Raw genomic sequence first — 26,704 nt, 5'->3', positions numbered from 1 at the left:
GAGCAGAGGGTCAAACTGATTTTGGAATATATGAATTATGTCCAGTGTGAGTTTCAATAGGTTTTAAAATATATACATACATACATATTTATATATATATACATTTTTACTGATCTATATGATTTTGGGTTCTGAAACTTCTACATGTCACATGCGTGATACATAACAGACAATGTCAGACCCAGGAGGGAGAAAACACTCCAATGAAGCAAGCCAAAGAAACAAGTTTTAAGCAAGTGATCAAGTGATGTGTAGACCAGGATTGTTCAATTCCTACCTGTCATGCTGAAGCTTCCAGCTCCTGAATAACAACACTTGCTTGCCTTGTCCTAGACAGCCAAGAGTATGTCTCCTCTCTTGGGCATAAGAATCTCTAGAGTTACATATCTGTAGTAAGAGTGGACCCAGCTGGCATACTCACAATGACCAAATTGTGTTGATCGTACTTTATACCAATACATCGCCCCACGCTGAAGTTGCAATAAATGATATATTTGCTTTCTAGACATGAATGAGACGCCTTACTGGATATACTCCAGGAAGGCCAGAGAAGCTGGCTTCTAATCCATACGGAACAATTCACTGGTGAATTTCTTTCACGATAGCCCATGATTTATCTAGAATATCATCTTGACATATCTGGATCCTTCAAACTAGACAAAGGGAAAATACGGGCTTCAAGCCTCAATTAGAAATATGGAATGGTGCCATGCTGACAACTGGTGGTCCCTGACCTGTATCTTCTGAGATTAGAACACAGTGTGGTGGATGACCAATTCATGCATTGAACAAAAGAAGACCTCCTACAGGGCAGTGTAGCTGTTCGTTACAGGTATGGCACTTAGGGCTAAGTACCATAAGGACTACAAGAGAAAAAGAAAAACAAGTAACACATGAAGCATATACGATAAGGAGGCACCACAGTCCAGAGCACGAGCTCTGGAATCACACAGGCTTGGATCGAATCCCAGCTAAGCCACTACCATCTATATACCCTGAAGGACAGGCCAAGGTTTAAATGTTGTTTTACCAGATTTCAAAAAAGAAGTGAAGAAAGAACCTATCTGCCAGGAAGGGACATCGTGGGGTGCAGTATCCAGTCGGATCAGGGCTCTGCATCTCCTGCTCAGAAACCTTGGCCACCTGGCTCATGGTGATGCTGGCAGCTGAGCAGCCCTGGAGAAGGCGATCCTGTCTCCAGGTCTCGCAGAGAAGCTGGGGAGGTCTCCGGACGAGGTGGCCCACACCCTGGTAAGCTCTGGCTGTCTCCTGCCCTCAGGTCTGAGCAGGCTCTGGCCTCTGGGCCCCGTGGTGGGGAAGGCCTGGCCGATACATACACAGGGCTGAGGGGCCTGCAGAGCCAGTCCCCAGGCAGGGTGAGCTCTGGAGGAGGCTTCCACAGTCCCCAGCAGTCTCCGCATGGTGGCCCATCTGGCGCCAAACACCTGCCACCCACAGCGAGAAGTCCCAGCCACTAGAAAGTCCAGAAGGGGCCCCACACTTTGCCTTTGGGCCTGGGTTAAGCCACCAGCTGGGCTTGCACGTGACCCCTGCCTCAACCCCCTGCCCCGCCCGCCCTTTCTCTGTGACACGTACAATGGATATGTCATAAAGCCAGGCTGAGCCAGTGCTATAAATTCAGAGGAGTTAGAATCTAGGAAGAAGCTCTCCCACTTTCACTCTCTGCTCTCAGATCAGGCAGGCAGTACCTCTAATATGGAAGCTATGGACACCACACCTCCCTCCCAGGCTGTCCTCTTCCATTCTGCTCATGTTTTCCCCAGCACCCCATTGACGGCTTTGGCGGGTATCGGGGCTTCAGCAGGCAACACGTCTGACCCCGAACCTATGGACACCACACCTCCTTCACATGCTGTTATCTTCCATTCTGCTCCTGTTTTCCCCAGCAACCCATTGACGGCTTTGGCGGGCATCGGTGCTTCAGCAGGCAGCACCTCAGACCCCGAACCTATGGACACCACACCTCCTTCACACGCTGTCATCTTCCACTCATCTCTTGTTTTCCCCAGCACCCCATTGACAGGTTTGGCGGGCATCAGTGCTTCAGCTGGAATCACGTCAGACCCCGAACCTATGGACACCACACCTCCTTCACACGCTGTCATCTTCCATTCTGCTCCTGTTTTCCCCAGCACCCCATTTACGGCCCTGGCGGGCATCGGTGCTTCCGCAGTCAGCACGTCTGACCCCGAACCTATGGACACCACACCTCCTTCCCAGGCTGTCATCTTCTATTCTGCTCCTGTTTTCTCCAGCACCCCATTTTCGGCTTTGGTGGGCATCGGTGCCTCAGTAGTCAGCACCTCAGACCCCGAACCTATGGACACCACACCTCCTTCCCAGGCTGTCATCTTCCATCCTGCTCCTCTTTACCCCAGCACCCCATTTACCGCTTAGGCCGGCACTGGTGCTTCAGCAGGCAGCACCTCTAACACCAAAGCTATGGACACCACACCTCCTTCCCAGGCTGTCATTTTCCAGTCTGCCCTGTCTCCAAGTAGAACCACTACCCATTTCACACTGCTGTTCCCAGTTCTGGGAACACACCACCCAGTGGTAGCAATGCCTCAGCCCATGCCTCGACTCATTTACCTGCAACGTGAGCCAACAGATAGACCAACACTTCAAAGTTATGACAGAAAATTGAGTAAGTTATACGCTTGGAATTTCATTTATTATTATTAACAAGCACAACTGTAGTGCTTAGACTATAACAAGTACTATTCTAAGGGCTTACCAAATATTAACTCACTTATTCCTCATAATGGCAACCCTAGTGGTAGGGAATATTCATAGTGTTCACTTTTTGGGGGGAAACTGAGGCTCAGAGACGTTGAATAGCTTGCCTAATGCCACACAGTTAGTAGGTGGCAAAACCCGGGATTAAAACCAGACCATCTAGACTTTCATCACTTTGCTGTGTCACCTTATTATAAGTTGTGGTTAGGGAAGGGACTAAATTGACAAGACTCTGAACTAAAAGGAGAAGGGAGAAATGAGAAAATGAGTGATCCTAGAAACTAGAGAAGGTTTAGGCTCAGAAATTTCTGGTGATGAGACCCAGAAGAACAAGAACTTGGTTGGAATGTTAACTTGGGGTAGTATCTGAATCCACTGAGAAATGGTGTTGTTTCCTGTAAAATTTAGAAAGGTCAGTTGGATGAAGATTAACGAAGACAAAAGTAGAAAGGAAAAGAAAAAGGTGCCTTAAGTGAGACATAACCGCTCCCCTCTACGTACCCACAGGTTGTGTCCTGTGGGAAAGGATGGAGCTCTCTCTACCGGGTTGGTCACCAGGCTGAACAAGGAGAAACATGGCAACCATTGTACTGGTTTTGATGATCCCTCAAAACCAAGGCTTCAGTTTCCAAGAACGACCTACGGTAGCATAACTAGTGTGTGTCACACATGCCACTAAGTGTGTTTCCAGTCACACATTTTAATTGGAGAAATACTTCCTATGAGGTAGGCATTAGTTCGCTATGGCTGCTGTAACAAATTACTACAAATGTGCTTGCTTCTAACAAAACACACTTATTTTCTTATGGTTCTGGAAGACAGAGGTCCAAAACCAGTTTCCCTGGGCTGAAACCAGGAGTCAACAGGGCCATCCATCCTCCTTCTAGAGGCTCTAAGCGAGAATCTGTTTCCTCGCCAGCATTCCTTCACTTCTGGCCACATCAATCCAACCCCAACTTCATCATCACATTCTCTTTGGGGTAAAAATTCCCTCTGCCTCTCTCTTACGAGAACACCAGTGGTTATATTTGGGCCCATCCAGGTAGTCCAGGAGAATCTTCCCATCTGAGAACCATTACTTTCATCCCACTGGCAAAGTGCCTTCTGCCATTTAAGGTGACATTCACAGGTTCTGGAGAGTAGGATGTGGACATTTGGCGGCAATGGTATTATTCGGTCTACTACAAGGTAGATACTATTATCTTTCTCAGATGTAGGAAATGACGTTTAGGGAAGTAGTCTGTCTCAGGTCTACAATTTCCAGAGTAGAGACTTACATTCTGCCACTGACACTTTAGGACACACCCTAAACAACTTTAATCTGTGTCCTTAACTACTGCGTAATCCTTGGTTAAGAGTCACACTTAGGTATCAAGACCCAATTGAATAGAACGCAAGTACTGTCTCCTCTTTCACTATGTTTGCCTGGTGTACTGATGAATCTTGCCCAGAGCAGAAGAGTTCAGAAAAATGTTATGCAGGTGTACGAAGAGAAAGCATTTACTGTTTGATGTGCACGGAGGAACGGAAGGCTTTTTCAAATAAAATAAAATAAAATATGCCACCAAATAGTCAATTGTCACAGCAGAGGTAACCCCGTGGGAGTCATGAGGAGACTAAAATTATCTCCAATTGTGCAGGGCAGAAAAGTTTCAATGAAGGCAGGTGTAGTTCAGCCAAGGCCTACAGCACAGAAGTAGGAATTTGGGTATGTACGAATGGGAAAAAAGACATTTGAGGCATGGGAAATAGTTTAATGCAGAATGGACGAGAAATATGCATTAGACCTTTTCTAAAACAACTGGCTTATTAACTCAGTAAACCGATTTAGTCAGTCAAACTAGCTTTAGCTGATTACTTATCCAGGGGATAGCTGTTGAGAGTAATTTTTGTCACAGAACAGTAAATAAAATGGTTGAACTATAGCTTTAGGCTTGCTAAGTGAAATAGATTGCTCTAGATGATTTTCAAGTGACTTACTTGGTAGTACTCACGAAATTGGGGGTTAACAATTGCTTAAGAAAACAAAGAGAATTGATTTTAAATAAAGTAGCTACTGTGTAAACTATCTGTTCAGTAGCTCATGTTAAACGGATGTTTATAATCCCCATTGGACAACCAACTACATTTTTGCAAATGGCTATGTGAATTGCTGTTGCATAAACTATAGCAATGACCACCTATGTAATTTGTTGTCCAAACCAGAAATCTTCTAACAATACTGGTGTCCTAATAAAAATAAGCACGAAGGGAACACACAGTGGGTGTCTCCCGTGTGCCTGTGCATGCATCTATATCTCACTGAACCCTCATAACAGCCCCCAAGAGAGGGACTCTTGGCGTCCCCATGCTGCTTGTGGAGAAACAGGCACAGGAAGGTTCAAGAGTCTATCTACCTAATATCGCACAGAGGGTGGCAGAGCCCGTTTTTAAACCACCTGCCTCCAATACCAGGTGCCAGGAGCCAGACTCAGCCTACAGCTCTCTTCTGCTCGCCTGGAGGTGAAACAATGTGTCATGATTAGTCAAATCCCGTCTTCACTCATCAAGGTAGGTTGAACACCTGCACGTCCTCCAAGTAGCATGTAGCATAAGCAATAAGATGTTTGTCCCGTGATCGTCCAGGAACTTGGAATCAGCTGTGCCTGGTTAGGCTGAGCTGGTTTAGAGTGGAGAGGACCACCGATCTTCCACCTGGGCAAGTGCCTTTTGACCTCCTGCCATCAGAGGGCCGAAATCTCCAGCCTGAGAATGTGCTGAGCCCTGTAGCCTAGTTACGCCAGCTCAGAACAATGATGAGCACACCTTTTTCCAGTCACCTTTCCTCATGCTCCCCATGCCTCATACTGCCCTGCTTCTTTATTCTTTATCCCACAGATACCCAAAGCCCCTTGCCTTTGGGGAGGCGGATTTGAGACCTATTGTCACGTCACGTCCTCGCTTGGCTGCCCTGTGAATAAACCTCCTCTTTGCTGCAAACCTCAGCATTTCAGTGTTTTGGCTTGCTGCGCCTCAGACAGAATGGTTGGGAGCAGTGGTACAGGTCCCTTGCCTGTGAGGGATGCGGGTTCCTAGTAGTCACGTTGCGGATGTTTTCTCCTCTCGGGGTGGGGGCGGGGCAGACATCCTGCTCTTCCGGAAAGGGAGAAACACAGGTGCCAAACCCTTGCCCTCAGCGTCACCGTCACCTAGGAGCTTGTTAGAAGCACAGAATCCAGGCCCCACCCAGAACTACTGAATACCAGCCTGCATTTAACAAGATCCACAAGAGAGGCATACCCATATTAAAGTTGGAGAGGCACCAAGCTGTCATCGTCTTCTCCACGGCTAATGAAAACGAAGCAAAGGTTCATCCCGAGCCGACTCTGCCTCAGTCACCTGGATATCACATGAGCTCATTTCATCCTCCCCAGAACCTGCAAATGAGACTGAGGGTCAGAGTGGTCTAGCACCCAAGGTTCCATAAAAGAACAGGACCAAGGCTCACTGGAGCCCAGACTTCCAAAAAAGAAGGCCCCTGAGCACAGCATGGCACCACCGCAGCCCAAACCGTGGGCCTGGAGGGTAGGCCAGGCTCCCCACGCAGAGTTCACGCCATTCGACAGATGCCCACAGCAGACCACAAGGCAATATGAGAAGTAAGTTCTGATTGTGGAATCTCTGAATTTTGAGATTTAAAGAAAAAATCTGTTTTCGGGGGATGGTTAAAACAGTTCTACCAAGGAGTAAAGAGAGGGCATCTCAAGGCCCCTTCTGGACTTAGAATTTAATGCCTACTTATTGAGAAATGCTCCGTGCATTTGCTCAGCCCTACGTCGAGATGAAGTTCTCTGTGCCCTAGAAGCTTAGGTTCTAAAAAGGCCACAGAAATGGGTGAGACCTTAAAAATGCCAGAACAATGCAACGGCCTTAATCAGACTGTCTTTGCTTTGCCTTGCTTACAAGTCTCTGACTTTAAACTGAATATGGTGTCATGTCTTTACGTTTCTTGAAGCTTTTTTTTTTTTACAAAAGATCATATAAAGATTTTCTTCCATGGTAAAACTTTTGTATTGTATTTCTCTTAAACTGGAGTGTGGTACATTTACCCTCCATCAGATGATTGCTTACAACTCACCTTGCTTTATTAAGAATACCACTAGAGGCTTCTATGTCCCTACTAACAAAAATACATTTTCAGGCCCATTCAAACCAGTGAAAATCCAATATTTCAGAGCACAAGATAATGAAAATTCTCTCTATCCGCGTCTTTTACTACTTTTAGCCTGTTAACAGTCCCTAAGTGTGTCAGATGAAAGGTACTGTCGCGGGAATTGACATCTTTAACACATTCCATACAGGTAAGTCTTGATTGTTCCAATTTCTCAAAAAGTTGGACACATTTACTGCCTCTATGACATCTCTAGGGTGTGTGGAAGAAATAAAAAAGAGGCCTGTACAATGTATTTCTCAAAATGTACACACAAAGAGTTTGCACATACAAACAGGGAAACCTTATAAATAATGTATGGGGAGCAAAGTATTGTCGGTAACGGAACTACTCATTTCGAAAGACAACACTGTCACCAAGTGTCCCCTCACCAAAACTGACTGGGAATGTTTAGGGGCCACCAAACCAGAGGTGGAGATTTTTAGGCACATTCTTGCCAGAAAAGAGAGCCTAGGGCATAAACCACTCAACTTGTTGGCACGAATGCCAGGGCAACCCAAGCAAGTGGATATAGAAGCCTACGTAATGCTTGGAAGTAGGAAGCTTTGGGGGACTACACCTGGGCTGGTACTGACCTCCCTCCCCAAACGGACAAGGAGAGCAGAAACCTGGATGGAGTCAAGAGAGAGCAAAAAGAAAGGCAAGGCTGGGTATGGAGCAACGTTTGGATCCAGGGGCATGTGTTCCAGAACTGCTGGAGCTCTGCAGACCAGCTGCATCCCCATTCTCCTTGACCCTCATTGGTATAATGAACTCAGGGTGGGCGCATCCCGGCTGCGAAGTCACTTCCACCCGTCCAAGGAGTTGACGGTTACTTGCTCACAGTGAACCAACCGCTCTGGACCTAACAGCTACTGCAGGGGGCGGTAGTGGAGAACAAGGTGACGACAAAGACCAGATGCGAAGGAGGAAGAGACATTCAGCGGACCGACTGGGTGGACTGATGGTGTGGCGTTAAGTCTGCAGAGCTAAAGGGGCCAGGTGTAGAAAAGGGAAGGGGAACCATGAGGATATGGTCAAGCCCCTTCGTATAGATATTTCATCCGTATGTTGTATGCAAGTTCCATTCAATTTGCTCTGAGTGAAAAAGAGAGAACAAAATTATCCTTTCAACCATGTCAGTGACTTTATTTACCATCTCATTTGATGAGCTCATAGCCCAGGGTCAGAGGGAAATGGGAGCTGTGAGTCTGCCATCTCTCAGGAAGTCTCAGGCCTCAGAGGTCCCTCATAGCCAAACTACCTCACCTTTTGCACCTTTCAAGCAACGTTATTCCTAAGTGCGAGTCACCCGCTTCATCAGGTTCTCCAAGAAACAGCAGTCTCTCCCAGTGACAGAGGAAAAATGGGCTACTTTGGCTTTCTGAGGCACAATATGTAGTTCTCCAAAATGGTACCTGCCTGGGGGATTTTTCAAGAAAATTAAGCATCAGTGGTGATTTGTTTGTCTTCACATAACGTATGACCCAGATGTGCTGAGAAATAAGAAAAGGACGAACGAATCAAGGGCAGCTGATCCAAGGAGGCAAGGGGCAACTTCCACAGCCTACGTGGAAAGCTAGAGGAAGGGAACATCCAGCAGGTGGGAGCTGAAGACAGGGGCCAGTCCTCCTTGGGCTCGGGATGCCACTGCCTCTTCCTACATCTTCACGCTCTCCTTCTCTGTTGGCCCCTCCCAGCCATATTAAAGAGCCACAAGGAAATGCTCTCCTCCATTCCATTTTCCTGTCCTCCTATCCACCCCTCCCTTCTTTCCCTTTGCCATCAATTTCTTGACTTGCCCCCCATTTCTCCCCTCCCATCTGCACTGTGATCTGGTTTCTGCCCCACTACTCCCGTGAAACTGACCTCCTTGAAGCCCCCAATGATTTCTCTGTTGACAAGTCCAGGGGACTACTTCTCAATCCTTATCTTTGTGACCACCAAGCCGAGTTAGACCTTAAACAACGTCTCTGTCTTGAAAATCTCTTCCCTTGGCTTCTGCGCCACCTTTCCTTTTCTTTTCATGACACCGATCACAACCAGTGCTGCAGATTCCATCGAATTAAGGAATGCTGTTGCCTACACGTGTGAATGAGCTAAAGTGAGTACAGTACTGAAGTAAAGGACACCTAAAGTGAAACGTCTTCATGTACGTCCACGTGGCTGAGCAGCAAGTTAACCTTTCATACATGTGTTAAAGAAGAAGAGTTGGGTTTTATTTTATTTACTTTTCCCTGGACTGTGTTGAATGGCTATCATCTACAAGTTCAGGCTACATTTTGCTGAGGATTAATAATGCACTGGGAGAGCTGAGAGAAAACTGAATAATAGAGCTGTCTTTTTCTTGACCAGTTCACCTTACTTTCCCAAACTCTAAGTCTTTCTCTAATTCTTTCCCCTTTTTATTGTAGTAAAATGAACATAACACAAAATTCACCATTTGGATCATTTTACAATTCACTGTACCATTCAGTGGAATTTACTACTGTCACAATGTTGTGCAACTATCACCACTGCCTAGCTGCAAAACATTTTCATCAACCAAGAGGAAACCTACACCCATTTTAAGAAGTCATTCCCAATTTCCCTCTCTTCCAAACCCCTGGCAACCACTAATGTATAATCTTTTCTGTGTGTATGGATTTGCCACTGCTGGACATTTCATATAAATGGAACCATACAAGATGTAGCCTTTCATGCCTGACTTCTTTCACTTAGTTGCATCCATCATGTAGCATGTATCAGAAATCCACTCACTGTTATGGCTGAATCCTTCATACTGTTTGAATACAAAATTAAAAATACGTTGAGAGTGAAGCTCTGTTTTAATGGCACATCTATTAGGCCAATTCATTGAAAGAAGCTGAAGATGGAGATGTTGTTGTGAAATGATAATCGTTGAGAAGCCTCAGCCAATTGGATAATGAAAAGTTTGGGAAATGTTGCAAAAAATTAGCTGATTTATATTAAAAGCCTATTAAACAAGGATTCAGGAGATTGTCTTTTTCTTGCAGGTAACTTAAATGAGGCAGAAAGAAATAACTGCCCTTTAAAACACATTTTGAAAGGATTCTATTTATTCTTAATAGACGAATGGGAGGGAGTACAGGAAGTTCACATCCAATATGGACTCCCTGTCCAAACACTGTTTGTCGTTCTAGCCACCACTATCGAATTATATATCTTGAGAGGAAGGCAGCTCAATTCCTGCATATTACTTTCTAAACTTCATCCATCAAATCCATTAATACAGTATAAACAAGAGTTGTTCACGTTTAAGTGCAGTTCAAATATCAGGTATAAAGAACCCCCAGTAAGAAAAAGAATCCTATATCTCTTGCCAGAATGTGGTCAGCTCTGGGGTGCTCTGCTAGCTGAAAGACACATTCATTATTAAGAGGATAGAGGCTGTTTAAGAGCGATGAGAGCCAAAAAAATTTAACTACATATATGTGTTAAGAACAGTGCTAGGTTATCTCATGTTCTAGATCAGTCAAGGCTCACCATTTTACATACGTGAAAAGCAAAGTTAAAAGTGTATTCGTAGGGCTTCCCTGTTGGCGCAGTGGTTAAGGATCCACCTGCCAGTGCACGGGACACACGTTTGAGCCCTGGTCCGGGAAGATCCCACATGCCACGGAGCAACTAAGACCATGTGCCACAACTACTGAGCCTGCGTGCTAGAGCCCGTGAACCACAACTACTGAAGCCCACGCACCTAGGCCCCGTGCTCAGCAACAGCGAGAAGCCACCACAATGAGAATCCCGCGTACTGCAACAGAGTAGCCCCCGCTCACTGCAACTAGAGAAAGCCTGCGCACAGCAACGAAGACCTAGGCAGCCAAAGATAAATAAATAAATACGTCTATTTTAAAAAAAATGTGTTTTAGTAACTTACTAAAAGGCACGCAATCAGTAAACATGAGCAAGGATTCAATCCCAAATCTGTCACACTGAAGTTGAAGCTAATACTCGAGATTGATAAAAACAGCACTAATTTAAAACTTCAGAGGTATTTTTTACTTCATACTTTCACTAATGCTCTTTGGAGATAAATCATTTCATTTATATGGGCCTTAGTTTTTACAACTATAATAGTTGGAAGCTTGACTACGTGATCTGTATGTAGTCTTCCAATTCTAAAATGTTCCACTAATTTGGATTCCTACAATAATTGCCCTTGCAATACATGCATGCTGCCACCAAGTAGCAGTAGAGACTACTAGTTCCTTTTTTATCCCTAGTGGGGGTGCATTTTGACAGCAGACTTATCCGTCAATAGTACAACCTGTTAGTATAACTATAAGATAACAAAATAATCTGGTATTCTTTCCTGTAAGAGAGAAGCTTTACATTGTGTCTGTGAATCGTACCAGAATCACCTGTAGCTTTATAAATATAGAGGAAATCCTGAACCCATTGAATGAGAATCTTCAGAGACAGGACTTGGGCATCTGGAATTTTGGGCTCCCATCATTTGTATATTTTATTTCATTTTATTTTTGCCTATGTACAATATTTGTCACATCCTTTTGAATCTTTAAAAGGTTCTTTCTGTTTTAAATTTTAGAATATTCCATAATCTTCACCTACTTTTCATAAGGTGTTATCTGTTATGTTTATTCGATCTTGTGCTTCTCCTGGTTAAGACTTCTTTCTTTCCTTTTTTTTTCTCGTGGCCCTGCCTCATGTCTTGCAGGATCTTAGTTCCCTGACATGGGATTGGACCCCAGGGTCCCAGCAGTGAAAGCGCCATGTTCTAAACACTGGACCACCAGGGAAGTCCCAAGATTTCAGTTTTAAATGACTTTTTTCCCACTCTAATTCATTCCTGGGATCAGTTTCATGTTTGGACATTAAAGCAACCTTGCATTGCCAGAATAAAGCTACTTTGATTTCGATATATGATTGTTTTACATACCATGGATACAGTTTGTGCTTCTCTTTACACATTTTGCATGCATGTTCAAAGGAGAAACTGGCCTGTGATTCTATTCTTGTAATATCCTTTATAGATTATTTTTAAGATTCTATACTTTATTTTTTAGTTATTTATTTTTGGCTGCATTGGGTCTTCATTGCTGCATGCATGCTTTCTCTAGTTTTGGCGAGCGGGGGTCTATTCTTTGTTGCAGTGAGTAGGCTTCTCATTGCAGCCTTCTGACCGCATGGGCTTCTGACACCATTCGTCGGTGCTACTTCAGTTCCTTACCCCTTCCCTTCTGACCCTGGGCGGTGAAATCCTCTTTCTGCAGCTGGCCTGCGGCAGAAAGTCAATGAGGCAAGAGTAGGCTTGGAGTATCCAAGGAGCAGAAAGGATGTCAGCGTGTGAAAAACAGAGCGAGCAAATTGGAGAGGAGAAGGAAACACTCAGAGAGGAAACAGAGGCCCAGATTTCTAGGTCTGTGGAGGCACTCTGAGGACTTTGCACTTTCTGTGAAGAAGCCACTGAAGAAATTTGAGTGACATGATCTGACTTATGTTTTAACAAGATCTCTCTGGATGCCACGTTGATTAGAGATTGTAGGAGAGCAAGGACAAGCCCCAGAAGACCAACAGTTGATTCAAAGAAGTGATTACTCAAACCTGGTCCCCCTCCTCAATGAGGACGCAGAGCAGGAATCGACAAATAATGGCCACAAATCAAATCAGGCTCTCAGCCTGGATCTGTGGGACTGTGAGCTAATAACGGTTCTCACGTTCAGAAAGCTTGTTGAAGAAGAAAGAGGAGGAGAAGCTACAGAAACTGTATATGGCCCACAAAGCCTAAGATATTTAAAATCCAGAAGATGCTTTCCAACACCTGATGTAAAGCATGTGGCTGGTAGGAGGTCCTCAACCAAATTTGGAAGAGGAATACATGAGTCAGTTCGTACCTGAAAACACTGTAAAGTGATAGGGGTCAAGAAACATTTACCCGTTCACCCTAAACCTTCACAAATGATGCCAGTTCCGTTGAGCTGTTGAAAAATACATTCTGGCTTTCAAAAAAGTAACCCAGAGGGCATTTTCTCACATAGGCAAGGTCATAAACAACTGTCAAGTGAAGTTGAAATAGCAACAAATCAAATAATAACAAAAACATTTTTACAGAATTTTAAATCTTACAAAGCATTTTCATGTTCATTATCTAATTTAATCCCCAAATCAACGTCATGAGATAGTTATTATTTCCCCATTAGAAATGACCACATATTAAATCCTTAGTGATTGCTCAAGAAAAGCTGAAATCTTGAGTGTTACATCCATTAATGCCATGGTTGGGTGTTTTCCCATGGGAACACTGGATGCTAAAATCCACAGGGATTTTCAGCTCAAGATGGCAGACTAGGAAATATATTTACTTTCTGTTCCTCCTGAAACCATATCTAAATAAAACTGTAGAAATACCAAAATTAATCAACCAATAAAAGCCAAGATATTTTGGAAGTCATCAACCACAGAAAGATTTCAACACATTTCGAGAAGGCAAACAATGAAATGGAGGAGCCGTGAATAAAATAATGAAGAAAAAAAGGCTGAACCTAAGTAAGGTCTGCACAAAGCCACTCAGCTTTTGCTGAGCTCCGGTTATAGTAAAGGGCAGAGGAAAGAAGAGGGGCTGAAAACAAGGAGACAAAACGTCATTTTAGGAAAAACAGTTCATTTAATGAGCTCCAGGGAACACTCAGCCTGCTGCCATACTAACTCATGAATTACAATGGATTGTTGGTAAGCAAGACAAGAAAACAGGGAAGAAACAAAAGAAACAAAAATCAAGACATTGTTTCTAACTGAACTCTTCTCAAAGGAGATCGAGGAATTATGGTTCAATGCCACAGCTGTAAATCATTTCTGCTCTTGGAGAGGTTACAAAGGGCTTATAATATTTCCCTTTTGTTCAGACAGAATTTAGGTCTGAGCAAAAGCTTTTGTGTCCTCCAACCCCAACATTTATTGGGGATGGAAGCCCAGATTTGCTGGGACATACCATAAAAAGAATCTCATGAGCAGAGGGTCAAACTGATTTTGGAATATATGAATTATGTCCAGTGTGAGTTTCAATAGGTTTTAAAATATATACATACATACATATATATATATATACATTTTTACTGATCTATATGATTTTGGGTTCTGAAACTTCTACATGTCACATGCGTGATACATAACAGACAATGTCAGCCCCAGGAGGGAGAAAACACTCCAATGAAGCAAGCCAAAGAAACAAGTTTTAAGCAAGGTCAAGTGATGTGTAGACCAGGATTGTTCAATTCCTACCTGTCATGCTGAAGCTTCCAGCTCCTGAATAACAACACATGCTTCCCTTGTCCTAGACAGCCAAGAGTATGTCTCCTCTCTTGGGCATAAGAATCTCTAGAGTTACATATCTGTAGTAAGAGTGGACCCAGCTGGCATACTCACAATGACCAAATTGTGTTGATCGTACTTTATACCAATACATCGCCCCACGCTGAAGTTGCAATAAATGATATATTTGCTTTCTAGACATGAATGAGACGCCTTACTGGATATACTCCAGGAAGGCCAGAGAAGCTGGCTTCTAATCCATACGGAACAATTCACTGGTGAATTTCTTTCACGATAGCCCATGATTTATCTAGAATATCATCTTGACATATCTGGATCCTTCAAACTAGACAAAGGGAAAATACGGGCTTCAAGCCTCAATAAGAAATATGGAATGGTGCCATGCTGACAACTGGTGGTCCCTGACCTGTATCTTCTGAGATTAGAACACAGTGTGGTGGATGACCAATTCATGCATTGAACAAAAGAAGACCTCCTACAGGGCAGTGTAGCTGTTCGTTACAGGTATGGCACTTAGGGCTAAGTACCATAAGGACTACAAGAGAAAAAGAAAAACAAGTAACACATGAAGCATATACGATAAGGAGGCACCACAGTCCAGAGCACGAGCTCTGGAATCACACAGGCTTGGATCGAATCCCAGCTAAGCCACTACCATCTATATACCCTGAAGGACAGGCCAAGGTTTAAATGTTGTTTTACCAGATTTCAAAAAAGAAGTGAAGAAAGAACCTATCTGCCGGGAAGGGACATCGTGGGGTGCAGTATCCAGTCGGATCAGGGCTCTGCATCTCCTGCTCAGAAACCTTGGCCACCTGGCTCATGGTGATGCTGGCAGCTGAGCAGCCCTGGAGAAAGCGATCCTGTCTCCAGGTCTCGCAGAGAAGCAGGGGAGGTCTCCGGACGAGGTGGCCCACACCCTGGTAAGCTCTGGCTGCCTCCTGCCCTAAGGTCTGAGCAGGCTCTGACCTCTGGGCCCCGTGGTGGGGAAGGCCTGGCCGATACATACACAGGGCTGAGGGGCCTGCAGAGCCAGTCCCCAGGCAGGGTGAGCTCTGGAGGAGGCTTCCACAGTCCCCAGCAGCCTCCGCATGGTGGCCCATCTGGCGCCAAACACCTGCCACCCACAGCGAGAAGTCCCAGCCACTAGGAAGTCCAGAAGGGGCCCCACCCTTTGCCTTTGGGCCTGGGTTAAGCCACCAGCTGGGCTTGCACGTGACCCCTGCCTCACCCCCTGCCCCGCCCGCCCTTTCTCTGTGACACGTACAATGGATATGTCATAAAGCCAGGCTGAGCCAGTGCTATAAATTCAGAGGAGTTAGAATCTAGGAAGAAGCTCTCCCACTTTCACTCTCTGCTCTCAGATCAGGCAGGCAGTACCTCTAATATGGAAGCTATGGACACCACACCTCCCTCCCAGGCTGTCCTCTTCCATTCTGCTCATGTTTTCCCCAGCACCCCATTGACGGCTTTGGCGGGTATCGGGGCTTCAGCAGGCAGCACGTCTGACCCCGAACCTATGGACACCACACCTCCTTCACATGCTGTTATCTTCCATTCTGCTCCTGTTTTCCCCAGCACCCCATTGACGGCTTTGGCGGGCATCGGTGCTTCAGCAGGCAGCACCTCAGACCCCGAACCTATGGACACCACACCTCCTTCACACGCTGTCATCTTCCACTCTGCTCCTGTGTTCCCCAGCACCCCATTGACGGGTTTGGTGGGCATCGGTGCTTCAGCAGGAATCACGTCAGACCCCGAACCTATGGACACCACACCTCCTTCACATGCTGTCATCTTCCATTCTGCTCCTGTTTTCCCAAGCACCCCAGTTTCGGCTTTGGCGGGCATCGGTGCTTCAGCAGGGAGCACGTCAGACCCCGAACCTATGGACACCACACCTCCTTCACACGCTGTCATCTTCCATTCTGCTCCTGTTTTCCCCAGCACCCCATTGACGGCCCTGGCGGGCATCGGTGCTTCCGCAGTCAGCACGTCTGACCCCGAACCTATGGACACCACACCTCCTTCCCAGGCGGTCATCTTCTATTCTGCTCCTGTTTTCTCCAGCACCCCATTTTCGGCTTTGGTGGGCATCGGTGCCTCAGCAGTCAGCACCTCAGACCCCGAACCTATGGACACCACACCTCCTTCCCAGGCTGTCATCTTCCATCCTGCTCCTCTTTACCCCAGCACCCCATTTACCGCTTAGGCCGGCACTGGTGCTTCAGCAGGCAGCACCTCTAACACCAAAGCTATGGACACCACACCTCCTTCCCAGGCTGTCATTTTCCAGTCTGCCCTGTCTCCAAGTAAAACCACTACCCATTTCACACTGCTGTTCCCAGTTCTGGGAACACACCACCCAGTGGTAGCAATGCCTCAGCCCATGCCTCGACTCATTTACCTGCAACGTGAGCCAACAGATAGACCAACACTTCAAAGTTATGACAGAAAATTGAGTAAGTTATACGCTTGGAATTTCATTTATTATTATTAACAAGCACAACTGTAGTGCTTAGACTATAACAAGTACTATTCTAAGGGCTTACCAAATATTAACTCACTTATTCCTCATAATGGCAACCCTAGTGGTAGGGAATATTCATAGTGTTCACTTTTTGGGGAGAAACTGAGGCTCAGAGACGTTGAATAGCTTGCCTAATGCCACACAGTTAGTAGGTGGCAAAACCCGGGATTAAAACCAGACCATCTAGACTTTCATCACTTTGCTGTGTCACCTTATTATAAGTTGTGGTTAGGGAAGGGACTAAATTGACAAGACTCTGAACTAAAAGGAGAAGGGAGAAATGAGAAAATGAGTGATCCTAGAAACTAGAGAAGGTTTAGGCTCAGAAATTTCTGTTGATGAGACCCAGAAGAACAAGAACTTGGTTGGAATGTTAACTTGGGGTAGTATCTGAATCCACTGAGAAATGGTTTTTTTTCCTGTAAAATTTAGAAAGGTCAGTTGGATGAAGATTAACGAAGACAAAAGTAGAAAGGAAAAGAAAAAGGTGCCTTAAGTGAGACATAACCGCTCCCCTCTACGTACCCACAGGTTGTGTCCTGTGGGAAAGGATGGAGCTCTCTCTACCGGGTTGGTCACCAGGCTGAACAAGGAGAAACATGGCAACCATTGTACTGGTTTTGATGATCCCTCAAAACCAAGGCTTCAGTTTCCAAGAACGACCTACGGTAGCATAACTAGTGTGTGTCACACATGCCACTAAGTGTGTTTCCAGTCACACATTTTAATTGGAGAAATACTTCCTATGAGGTAGGCATTAGTTCGCTATGGCTGCTGTAACAAATTACTACAAATGTGCTTGCTTCTAACAAAACACACTTATTTTCTTATGGTTCTGGAAGACAGAGGTCCAAAACCAGTTTCCCTGGGCTGAAACCAGGAGTCAACAGGGCCATCCATCCTCCTTCTAGAGGCTCTAAGTGAGAATCTCTTTCCTCGCCAGCATTCCTTCACTTCTGGCCACATCAATCCAACCCCAACTTCATCATCACATTCTCTTTGGGGTAAAAATTCCCTCTGCCTCTCTCTTACGAGAACACCAGTGGTTATATTTGGGCCCGTCCAGGTAGTCCAGGAGAATCTTCCCATCTGAGAACCATTACTTTCATCCCACTGGCAAAGTGCCTTCTGCCATTTAAGGTGACATTCACAGGCTCTGGAGAGTAGGATGTGGACATTTGGTGGCAATGGTATTATTCGGTCTACTACAAGGTAGATACTATTATCTTTCTCAGATGTAGGAAATGACGTTTAGGGAAGTAGTCTGTCTCAGGTCTACAATTTCCAGAGTAGAGACTTACATTCTGCCACTGACACTTTAGGACACACCCTAAACAACTTTAATCTGTGTCCTTAACTACTGCGTAATCCTTGGTTAAGAGTGACACTTAGGTATCAAGACCCAATTGAATAGAACGCAAGTACTGTCTCCTCTTTCACTATGTTTGCCTGGTGTACTGATGAATCTTGCCCAGAGCAGAAGAGTTCAGAAAAGTGTTATGCAGGTGTACGAAGAGGAAGCATTTACTGTTTGATGTGCACGGAGGAACGGAAGGCTTTTTCAAATAAAATAAAATAAAATATGCCACTAAATTGTCAATTGTCACAGCAGAGGTAACCCCGTGGGAGTCATGAGGAGACTAAAATTATCTCCAATTGTGCAGGGCAGAAAAGTTTCAATGAAGGCAGGTGTAGTTCAGCCAAGGCCTACAGCACAGAAGTAGGAATTTGGGTATGTACGAATGGGAAAAAAGACATTTGAGGCATGGGAAATAGTTTAATGCAGAATGGACGAGAAATATGCATTAGACCTTTTCTAAAACAACTGGCTTATTAACTCAGTAAATCGATTTAGTCAGTCAAACTAGCTTTAGCTGATTACTTATCCAGGGGATAGCTGTTGAGAGTAATTTTTGTCACAGAACAGTAAATAAAATGGTTGAACTATAGCTTTAGGCTTGCTAAGTGAAATAGATGGCTCTAGATGATTTTCAAGTGACTTACTTGGTAGTACTCACGAAATTGGGGGTTAACAATTGCTTAAGAAAACAAAGAGAATTGATTTTAAATAAAGTAGCTACTGTGTAAACTATCTGTTCAGTAGCTCATGTTAAACGGATGTTTATAATCCCCATTGGACAACCAACTACATTTTTGCAAATGGCAATGTGAATTGCTGTTGCATAAACTATAGCAATGACCACCTATGTAATTTGTTGTCCAAACCAGAAATCTTCTAACAATACTGGAGTCCTAATAAAAATAAGCACGAAGGGAACACACAGTGGGTGTCTCCCGTGTGCCTGTGCATGCATCTATATCTCACTGAACCCTCATAACAGCCCTCAAGAGAGGGACTCTGGGCGTCCCCATGCTGCTTGTGGAGAAACAGGCACAGGAAGGTTCAAGAGTCTATCTACCTAATATCGCACAGAGGGTGGCAGAGCCCGTTTTTAAACCACCTGCCTCCAATACCAGGTGCCAGGAGCCAGACTCAGCCTACAGCTCTCTTCTGCTCGCCTGGAGGTGAAACAATGTGTCATGATTAGTCAAATCCCGTCTTCACTCATCAAGGTAGGTTGAACACCTGCACGTCCTCCAAGTAGCATGTAGCATAAGCAATAAGATGTTTGTCCCGTGATCGTCCAGGAACTTGGAATCAGCTGTGCCTGGTTAGGCTGAGCTGGTTTAGAGTGGAGAGGACCACCGATCTTCCACCTGGGCAAGTGCCTTTTGACCTCCTGCCATCAGAGGGCCGAAATCTCCAGCCTGAGAATGTGCTGAGCCCTGTAGCCTAGTTACGCCAGCTCAGAACAATGATGAGCACACCTTTTTCCAGTCACCTTTCCTCATGCTCCCCATGCCTCATACTGCCCTGCTTCTTTATTCTTTATCCCACAGATACCCAAAGCCCCTTGCCTTTGGGGAGGCGGATTTGAGACCTATTGTCACGTCACGTCCTCGCTTCGCTGCCCTGTGAATAAACCTCCTCTTTGCTGCAAACCTCAGCATTTCAGTGTTTTGGCTTGCTGCGCCTCAGACAGAATGGTTGGGAGCAGTGGTACAGGTCCCTTGCCTGTGAGGGATGCGGGTTCCTCGTAGTCACGTTGCGGATGTTTTCTCCTCTCGGGGTGGGGGCGGGGCAGACATCCTGCTCTTCCGGAAAGGGAGAAACACAGGTGCCAAACCCTTGCCCTCAGCGTCACCGTCACCTAGGAGCTTGTTAGAAGCACAGAATCCAGGCCCCACCCAGAACTACTGAATACCAGCCTGCATTTAACAAGATCCACAAGAGAGGCATACCCATATTAAAGTTGGAGAGGCACCAAGCTGTCATCGTCTTCTCCACGGCTAATGAAAACGAAGCAGAGGTTCATCCCGAGCCGACTCTGCCTCAGTCACCTGGATATCACATGAGCTCATTTCATCCTCCCCAGAACCTGCAAATGAGACTGAGGGTCAGAGTGGTCTAGCACCCAAGGTTCCATAAAAAAACAGGACCAAGGCTCACTGGAGCCCAGACTTCCAAAAAAGAAGGCCCCTGAGCACAGCATGGCACCACCGCAGCCCAAACCGTGGGCCTGGAGGGTAGGCCAGGCTCCCCACACAGAGTTCACGCCATTCGACAGATGCCCACAGCAGACCACAAGGCAATATGAGAAGTAAGTTCTGATTGTGGAATCTCTGAATTTTGAGATTTAAAGAAAAAATCTGTTTTCGGGGGATGGTTAAAACAGTTCTACCAAGGAGTAAAGAGAGGGCATCTCAAGGCCCCTTCTGGACTTAGAATTTAATGCCTACTTATTGAGAAATGCTCCGTGCATTTGCTCAGCCCTACGTCGAGATGAAGTTCTCTGTGCCCTAGATGCTTAGGTTCTAAAAAGGCCACAGAAATGGGTGAGACCTTAAAAATGCCAGAACAATGAAACGGCCCTAATCAGAATGTCTTTGCTTTGCCTTGCTTACAAGTCTCTGACTTTAAACTGAATATGGTGTCATGTCTTTACGTTTCTTGAAGCTTTTTTTTTTTACAAAAGATCATATAAAGATTTTCTTCCATGGTAAAACTTTTGTATTGTATTTCTCTTAAACTGGAGTGTGGTACATTTACCCTCCATCAGATGATTGCTTACAACTCACCTTGCTTTATTAAGAATACCGCTAGTGGCTTCTATGTCCCTACTAACAAAAATACATTTTCAGGCCCATTCAAACCAGTGAAAATCCAAGATTTCAGAGCACAAGATAATGAAAATTCTCTCTATCCGCGTCTTTTACTACTTTTAGCCTGTTAACAGTCCCTAAGTGTGTCAGATGAAAGGTACTGTCGTGGGAATTGACATCTTTAACACATTCCATACAGGTAAGTCTTGATTGTTCCAATTTCTCAAAAAGTTGGACACATTTACTGCCTCTATGACATCTCTAGAGTGTGTGGAAGAAATAAAAAAGAGACCTATACAATGTATTTCTCAAAATGTACACACAAAGAGTTTGCACATACAAACAGGGAAACCTTATAAATAATGTATGGGGAGCAAAGTATTGTCGGTAACGGAACTACTCATTTCGAAAGACAACACTGTCACCAAGTGTCCCCTCACCAAAACTGACTGGGAATGTTTAGGGGCCACCAAACCAGAGGTGGAGATTTTAAGGCACATTCTTGCCAGAAAAGAGAGCCTAGGGCATAAACCACTCAACTTGTTGGCACGAATGCCAGGGCAACCCAAGCAAGTGGATATAGAAGCCTACGTAATGCTTGGAAGTAGGAAGCTTTGGGGGACTACACCTGGGCTGGTACTGGCCTCCCTCCCCAAAGGGACAAGGAGAGCAGAAACCTGGATGGAGTCAAGAGAGAGCAAAAAGAAAGGCAAGGCTGGGTATGGAGCAACGTTTGGATCCAGGGGCATGTGTCTCAGAACTGCTGGAGCTCTGCAGACCAGCTGCATCCCCATTCTCCTTGACCATCATTGGTATAATGAACTCAGGGTGGGCGCATCCCGGCTGCGAAGTCACTTCCACCCGTCCAAGGAGTTGACGGTTACTTGCTCACAGTGAACCAACCGCTCTGGACCTAACAGCTACTGCAGGGGGCGGTAGTGGAGAACAAGGTGACGACAAGGACCAGATGCGAAGGAGGAAGAGACATTCAGCGGACCGACTGGGTGGACTGATGGTGTGGCGTTAAGTCTGCAGAGCTAAAGGGGCCAGGTGTAGAAAAGGGAAGAGGAACCATGAGGATATGGTCAAGCCCCTTCGTATAGATATTTCATCCGTATGTTGTATGCAAGTTCCATTCAATTTGCTCTGAGTGAAAAAGAGAGAACAAAATTATCCTTTCAACCATGTCAGTGACTTTATTTACCATCTCATTTGATGAGCTCATAGCCCAGGGTCAGAGGGAAATGGGAGCTGTGAGTCTGCCATCTCTCAGGAAGTCTCAGGCCTCAGAGGTCCCTCATAGCCAAACTACCTCACCTTTTGCACCTTTCAAGCAACGTTATTCCTAAGTGCGAGTCACCCTCTTCATCAGGTTCTCCAAGAAACAGCAGTCTCTCCCAGTGACAGAGGAAAAATGGGCTACTTTGGCTTCCTGAGGCACAATATGTAGTTCTCCAAAATGGTACCTGCCTGGGGGATTTTTCAAGAAAATTAAGCATCAGTGGTGATTTGTTTGTCTTCACATAACGTATGACCCAGATGTGCTGAGAAATAAGAAAAGGACGAACGAATCAAGGGCAGCTGATCCAAGGAGGCAAGGGGCAACTTCCACAGCCTACGTGGAAAGCTAGAGGAAGGGAACATCCAGCTGGTGGGAGCTGAAGACAGGGGCCAGTCCTCCTTGGGCTCGGGATGCCACTGCCTCTTCCTACATCTTCACGCTCTCCTTCTCTGTTGGCCCCTCCCAGCCATATTAAAGAGCCACAAGGAAATGCTCTCCTCCATTCCATTTTCCTGTCCTCCTATCCACCCCTCCCTTCTTTCCCTTTGCCATCAATTTCTTGACTTGCCCCCCATTTCTCCCCTCCCATCTACACTGTGATCTGGTTTCTGCCCCACTACTCCCGTGAAACTGACCTCCTTGAAGCCCCCAATGATTTCTCTGTTGACAAGTCCAGGGGACTACTTCTCAATCCTTATCTTTGTGACCACCAAGCCGAGTTAGACCTTAAACAACGTCTCTGTCTTGAAAATCTCTTCCCTTGGCTTCTGCGCCACCTTTCCTTTTCTTTTCATGACACCGATCACAACCAGTGCTGCAGATTCCATCGAATTAAGGAATGCTGTTGCCTACACGTGTGAATGAGCTAAAGTGAGTACAGTACTGAAGTAGAGGACACCTAAAGTGAAACGTCTTCATGTACGTCCACGTGGCTGAGCAGCAAGTTAACCTTTCATACATGTGTTAAAGAAGAAGAGTTGGGTTTTATTTTATTTACTTTTCCCTGGACTGTGTTGAATGGCTATCATCTACAAGTTCAGGCTACATTTTGCTGAGGATTAATAATGCACTGTGAGAGCTGAGAGAAAACTGAATAATAGAGCTGTCTTTTTCTTGACCAGTTCACCTTACTTTCCCAAACTCTAAGTCTTTCTCTAATTCTTTCCCCTTTTTATTGTAGTAAAATGAACATAACACAAAATTCACCATTTGGATCATTTTACAATTCACTGTACCATTCAGTGGAATTTACTACTGTCACAATGTTGTGCAACTATCACCACTGCCTAGCTGCAAAACATTTTCATCAACCAAGAGGAAACCTACACCCATTTTAAGGAGTCATTCCCAATTTCCCTCTCTTCCAAACCCCTGGCAACCACTAATGTATAATCTTTTCTGTGTGTATGGATTTGCCACTGCTGGACATTTCATATAAATGGAACTATACAAGATGTAGCCTTTCATGCCTGACTTCTTTCACTTAGTTGCATCCATCATGTAGCATGTATCAGAAATCCACTCACTGTTACGGCTGAATCCTTCATACTGTTTGAATACAAAATTAAAAATACGTTGAGAGTGAAGCTCTGTTTTAATGGCACATCTATTAGGCCAATTCATTGAAAGAAGCTGAAGATAGAGATGTTGTTGTGAAATGATAATCGTTGAGAAGCCTCAGCCAATTGGATAATGAAAAGTTTGGGAAATGTTGCAAAAAATTAGCTGATTTATATTAAAAGCCTATTAAACAAGGATTCAGGAGATTGTCTTTTTCTTGCAGGTAACTTACATGAGGCAGAAAGAAATAACTGCCCTTTAAAACACATTTTGAAAGGATTCTATTTATTCTTAATAGACGAATGGGAGGGAGTACAGGAAGTTCACATCCAATATGGACTCCCTGTCCAAACACTGTTTGTCGTTCTAGCCACCGCTATCGAATTATATTTCTTGAGAGGAAGGCAGCTCAATTCCTGCATATTACTTTCTAAACTTCATCCATCAAATCCATTAATACAGTATAAACAAGAGTTGTTCATGTTTAAGTGCAGTTCAAATATCAGGTATAAAGAACCCCCAGTAAGAAAAAGAATCCTATATCTCTTGCCAGAATGTGGTCAGCTCTGGGGTGCTCTGCTAGCTGAAAGACACATTCATTATTAAGAGGATAGAGGCTGTTTAAGAGGGATGAGAGCCAAAAAAATTTAACTACATATATGTGTTAAGAGCAGTGCTAGGTTATCTCATGTTCTAGATCAGTCAAGGCTCACCATTTTACATACGTGAAAAGCAAAGTTAAAAGTGTATTCGTAGGGCTTCCCTGTTGGCGCAGTGGTTAAGGATCCACCTGCCAGTGCACGGGACACACGTTTGAGCCCTGGTCCGGGAAGATCCCACATGCCACGGAGCAACTAAGACCATGTGCCACAACTACTGAGCCTGCGTGCTAGAGCCCGTGAACCACAACTACTGAAGCCCACGCACCTAGGCCCCGTGCTCAGCAACAGCGAGAAGCCACCACAATGAGAATCCCGCGTACTGCAACAGAGTAGCCCCCGCTCACTGCAACTAGAGAAAGCCTGCGCACAGCAACGAAGAGCCTAGGCAGCCAAAGATAAATAAATAAATACGTCTATTTTAAAAAAAATGTGTTTTAGTAACTTACTAAAAGGCACGCAATCAGTAAACATGAGCAAGGATTCAATCCCAAATCTGTCACACTGAAGTTGAAGCTAATACTCGAGATTGATAAAAACAGCACTAATTTAAAACTTCAGAGGTATTTTTTACTTCATACTTTCACTAATGCTCTTTGGAGATAAATCATTTCATTTATATGGGCCTTAGTTTTTACAACTATAATAGTTGGAAGCTTGACTAGGTGATCTGTATGTAGTCTTCCAATTCTAAAATGTTCCACTAATTTGGATTCCTACAATAATTGCCCTTGCAATACATGCATGCTGCCACCAAGTAGCAGTAGAGACTACTAGTTCCTTTTTTATCCCTAGTGGGGGTGCATTTTGACAGCAGACTTATCCGTCAATAGTACAACCTGTTAGTATAACTATAAGATAACAAAATAATCTGGTATTCTTTCCTGTAAAAGAGAAGCTTTACATTGTGTCTGTGAATCGTACCAGAATCACCTGTAGCTTTATAAATATAGAGGAAATCCTGAACCCATTGAATGAGAATCTTCAGAGACAGGACTTGGGCATCTGGAATTTTGGGCTCCCATCATTTGTATATTTTATTTCATTTTATTTTTGCCTATGTACAATATTTGTCACATCCTTTTGAATCTTTAAAAGGTTCTTTCTGTTTTAAATTTTAGAATATTCCATAATCTTCACCTACTTTTCATAAGGTGTTATCTGTTATGTTTATTCGATCTTGTGCTTCTCCTGGTTAAGACTTCTTTCTTTCCTTTTTTTTTTCTCGTGGCCCTGCCTCATGTCTTGCAGGATCTTAGTTCCCTGACATGGGATTGGACCCCAGGGTCCCAGCAGTGAAAGCGCCATGTTCTAAACACTGGACCACCAGGGAAGTCCCAAGATTTCAGTTTTAAATGACTTTTTTCCCACTCTAATTCATTCCTGGGATCAGTTTCATGTTTGGACATTAAAGCAACCTTGCATTGCCAGAATAAAGCTACTTTGATTTTGATATATGATTGTTTTACATACCATGGATACAGTTTGTGCTTCTCTTTACACATTTTGCATGCATGTTCAAAGGAGAAACTGGCCTGGGATTCTATTCTTGTAATATCCTTTATAGATTATTTTTAAGATTCTATACTTTATTTTTTATTTATTTATTTTTGGCTGCATTGGGTCTTCATTGCTGCATGCATGCTTTCTCTAGTTTTGGCGAGCGGGGGTCTATTCTTTGTTGCAGTGAGTAGGCTTCTCATTGCAGCCTTCTGACCGCATGGGCTTCTGACACCATTCGTCGGTGCTACTTCAGTTCCTTACCCCTTCCCTTCTGACCCTGGGCGGTGAAATCCTCTTTCTGCAGCTGGCCTGCGGCAGAAAGTCAATGAGGCAAGAGTAGGCTTGGAGTATCCAAGGAGCAGAAAGGATGTCAGCGTGTGAAAAACAGAGCGAGCAAATTGGAGAGGAGAAGGAAACACTCAGAGAGGAAACAGAGGCCCAGATTTCTAGGTCTGTGGAGGCACTCTGAGGACTTTGCATTTTCTGTGAAGAAGCCACTGAAGAAATTTGAGTGACATGATCTGACTTATGTTTTAACAAGATCTCTCTGGATGCCACGTTGATTAGAGATTGTAGGAGAGCAAGGACAAGCCCCAGAAGACCAAAGGTTGATTCAAAGAAGTGATTACTCAAACCTGGTCCCCTTCCTCAATGAGGACGCAGAGCAGGAATCGACAAATAATGGCCACAAATCAAATCAGGCTCTCAGCCTGGATCTGTGGGACTGTGAGCTAATAACGGTT

This window comes from Delphinapterus leucas, chromosome 9 (assembly GCF_059928025.1).
Source record: "Delphinapterus leucas isolate spDelLeu-1000000601 "Yukka" chromosome 9, BTC_Dleu_Yukka2, whole genome shotgun sequence".
Classification (NCBI taxonomy): domain Eukaryota; kingdom Metazoa; phylum Chordata; class Mammalia; order Artiodactyla; family Monodontidae; genus Delphinapterus; species Delphinapterus leucas.
The sequence above is the reverse complement of the archived record's forward strand: the minus strand, read 5'-3'. Positions refer to the sequence as shown.